The following is a 4,375-nucleotide window of genomic DNA, read 5'->3' as shown; positions in this document are numbered from 1 at the left end:
GATGCTTCCTGTTCTTGAACATCAGACTCCAAGTTCTTCAGTTTTTGTACTCTTGGACTTACACCAGTGGTTTGCCAGAGGCTCTCGGACCTTTGGCCACAGACTGAAGTCTGCACTGTCAGCTTCCCTACTTTTGAAGTTTTGGGACTTGGACTGATCCACCACTGGCTTTCTTGCTCCTCAGCTTACAGACAGCCTTTTGTGGGATTTCACCTTGTGATCCTGTGAGGTAATACTCCATAATAAGCTCCCCTTCATATAGGCATCAATCCTATTAGTCCTCTCCCCTCTAGAGAACCCTGACTAATGCAGTACCTACTTGAATGCATTGTTCACAGAGCACCCACTCTAGGTAATGCAGACATTTATTGTAAGTGTGTAATTCAATACTTTTTAGTAGATTGATAGAGTTATGCTAGCATCACCACAATCCAGTTTTAGAACATTTCCATCACCCCCAAAACCTCCTCATGCCCGTTTGCTGCCAAACCTCACTCCTACTACCAGGCCCAGACATGTAGATCATGCCACAATAAAACTGTTAAAAAATAAAAAGTAACTCAAATAAAACATTATCATGTATTGCTTCCCTGTAAAATTGATTGTATTATTGTCAAAAAATAAAATATTGTAAAACTGAAAAAAGATAAAAAAGAAAAATCTCAATGCTACAGATCAAAAAGAGGAAAGGAATGAGTGTTAGCAGGCAAGTGCTTAATGATGGGGTCTGGAGATAACTGAAACTGGAGTAGGCCTACATTTTAAGGATTTACTGAGAACTGTAGAAGCTAAAATGTGTAATACCTTTTCCTCATCCATGGCCAGTTCCACGGACAATACTCCTATGACAAAAAACAGATTAACAAGTGAAAAGTACAACAGATTTTTCAATCAAAATATTACATGACATGGGAGCCTTTAGAAATGAAGACCCAAAGAACCAAGGAAAACTCTATTTTTATGCTTAAATTCAATGAAGAATGGACCATAGTGTAGAAATGTGATTGGACAAAAAGGGTATGATCTAGTGGTAACAAACTGGGAGGGACTTAGCAAGACGTATTTGTTTAGATTCTTCTTAACCTCCTTGTGTAGCATTTCTTCTTTCCTGGGTATGGGGCAGGACCCCTCTGGAATGTGGGTCTTATGGCCTACTGCTGTGGTTTGAACATGTCCCCCAAAGTTCATGTGTGAAGAATTTAATCCCCAATGCAACAGTATTGAGAAGTAGGACCTTTAACAGGAGATTAGGTCATGAGGGCTCTGCCCTCATGTATGGATGAATGCTGTTAACGTGGGACTGGGTTGGTTATCAAGGAAACAGGCTCCTGATAAATGGATGAGTTTGGCCCTCTTCCTCTCTCTCTCCCTGCCCCACCCCTCTGTCTGTCTCTCTCTCATGTGCTCTCCTGCCCTTCCATCTGTAGCCATGGGATAATGTAGCAAGAAGGCCCTTGCTAGATGCAGGCCCCTCAATCTTAGATTTCTCAGCTTCCAGACTATAAGGTATAAATCTTTGTTCTTTATAAATCTCCCAGTCTCGGGTATCCTGTTATAGCAGCACAAAATGAATGAAGATACCTACTTTCAAGGGAGGTAAGTCAGACAGTGACCTCTCTAAATTTTATGGCTTGCTTTAGGGACTAGGAGTTCTAGTTTCTATGACCTGCCTTGTGGAAGAGGAATTCTAGTTTCTATGACCTGCACTGGGGGAGAAAGGAGGGCAGAATAAGGTGAGACAGAACTTCCTGCTTCTCAGGCCCTTGCTTCTGAGCACCATAATTTGGGGTATTGTGTTCTGAGCCCCACCAGAACCCATATCCCTGACACATACAGGCCTGTACACTTCTCCTTAAAACCATACATTGATACCAAAATATTTTAGAGTCTAGGAGCAGCTTTCATGTAAGTTATTGCCTTCTCTGTAATATAATGTCCTAGTAGGTTTTGGAATTGAATCACAGTTAGAGGTAATGTTAGAATTTAGAGAAAATTGTTAGGGTTAGGGGTTGGAACCATAAAGTTAAGAGCAGAGGTAGAATTACATATAGGGACAGTTTTAAAGATAAAGTTAGGGACAGAAATAATGTTATAGATAAAGTATGAGGACATGAATACAATTAACATTGAATTGAAACTTAAAGATAGGGTTAGCTTGAGTGAACAAAATGTGCTCACTGTTCCCTTCTCTCTGCTAAAGATAGAGCCTCTATCAGCATTTTTTCCGGAGTAACTATAATTAGAAGAGGTTTCCCAGCAATCCAAATTGGACATGCAGTTTTATCAAGAAATTAGCATTTTTTTGTTAAGTCACTGAGTCTTTGTGATTTTTTTTTAATGCAGCTTAGCCTAAGCTATGCAGATGAATTCAAAATCTAAGAATCTTAGTAAGATGCTGGATTGAGAACACATTTAGTAAGAGGATAAACCACAGAAAAAAATGTATTTCCATTCACCTCTGTGTGATTTGATTTTGGCTGAAGTGGCAGCCAACCAGGTTGTTTTATGTTATGTAGGTGGTGAATGAAGCGGCTGGCAAATAATAAGAAATACATATTTGATCTCTGCACCCAGTTCCTGACACAGAGCTCCTAAGTCCCTTGGGATTTCCTGGGTGATAGGAGTGTCTTTTGTTCTAATGAGGCAACTCTTGGTGGGCTCCTTGATTGCTTCAGGATGGGGGCTGTTAATGACCAAGCCATGATTAGAAGCTTGGGACTTTTGGCCCAACACCTATTCTTCAGGAAGTGGAGTAAAATTGGGAATTGAGTTAATAATCGATCATGCCCACATGAAGAGGCCACCATAAAAATCACTAAACTATGGGGTTTAGAGACCTTCTGGGTTGGCGAACTCATCCATTTGTTGGGAGTGCAGTGCACTCTAACTCCGTGGAGACAGAAGCCCCTACACTCGGGACCATTCTCGACCCTGTCCTCTGTTCCTCTTCATCTGGCTATTCATTGGTATCCTTTCTTTTTAATAAACTGGTAAATGTAAGGAAAGTGTTTCCCTGAGTTCAGTGAGCCAGTATAGCAAATTATCAAACCTAAGGAGAGAGTTGTGGGAACCTCTAATTTGTGACCAAGTCGGACAGAAGAGTGGGTATCCTGGGCACTCAATATTTGCAACTGGCATCTGGAGTGAGGAGCAGTCTTGTGGGACTGAGCTCTTAACCCATGGGGTCTGTGCTAACTCTGAACACTGTCAGCACTAGAGTAAATTGTAGGACACCCAATTGGTGTCTGCAGAGAAGTGGATAATTTCTTGGTGTGGAAACCCCATACATTTGGTGTCAGAAGTGGAGTGTTCTAGAAACAAGTTATAGTTGTGGTGAACCTTTTCTACTCAATTAATACACTTTTGTGGATGTTGAGATTCCCTGCCAAAGATCTTGCCTTCAGGAAAGAGGTGTTTATTCCCAGGTGCTCAGATGTTGTGAGCTGATAGCTCTCAGCTATAAGTCCTCTTTGGGAGTTGCCTTTGTTGAAGAAAGAGGCCTGGCATAAGATCACATATTTCTTTTGGGGACAGTGGAGGTGTAGAGGCCTGGCCCTCTGATAGGGTTTGGCTGTGTCCCCACCCAAAATCTCATCTTAAATTGTAATCTTAATAATCCCCATAATCCCCATGTGTCAAGGGAGAGACCAGGTGGAGTTAATTGGATCATGGAGGCAGTTTCCCCCATGCTGTTCTTATGATAGTGTGTGAATTCTCATGAGAGCTGATGGTTTTATAAGTGTTTGGTAGCTCCTACTGCTTTCATTCTTCTTTCTGCTGCCCTGTGAAGAGGTGTCTTCTGCCATGAATGTAAGTTTCCTGAGGCTTTCCCAGCCATGTGGAACTGTGAAGCAATTAAACCTCTTTTCTTTATAGATTACCCAGTCTTGGGTATTTCTTTATAGCAATATGAGAATTGGCTAATAAACACTCTCACCTCAACTTGTAATAATTCTGAAGGTTATCCTAGATTCAAAGCTCTCCATGGGGCTCTGCTAACTGTGATATCGTTTTTTGGTGTTCATTCCTCTTAATTGTCTTGCCTCTGGTATTGTAATCTTTAAGTACATGCATAATTAGTCAGGAAGAGTGGTACTTTCTGGTGTGTTTGTCTCTGTGAACCTCTTTCACAAGAATCAACTTAAGTTTCAAAGAAAAATAACATGGAGTGCTATGTTTTCCCCTCTAAAGGTGAAGGGGAAATAAGTTCTTATTGTAACTCTATCACAGCCCAACTTCTACCTCTGTCCAATCCTAATTTCTTTCCTTCTCCCATGCATAGAGGGCTCAAGATCACTTCCCAATAAACATCCTGCACACTTTTCTTCATCTGAGAATTTATATCCCAGGGGACCCAATCTATGTCTTAGAACTA

The sequence above is a fragment of the Pan troglodytes genome, chromosome X (assembly GCF_028858775.2).
Source record: "Pan troglodytes isolate AG18354 chromosome X, NHGRI_mPanTro3-v2.0_pri, whole genome shotgun sequence".
In the NCBI taxonomy this organism is placed as follows: Eukaryota; Metazoa; Chordata; class Mammalia; order Primates; family Hominidae; genus Pan; species Pan troglodytes.
Note: the sequence above shows the minus strand (reverse complement) of the source record.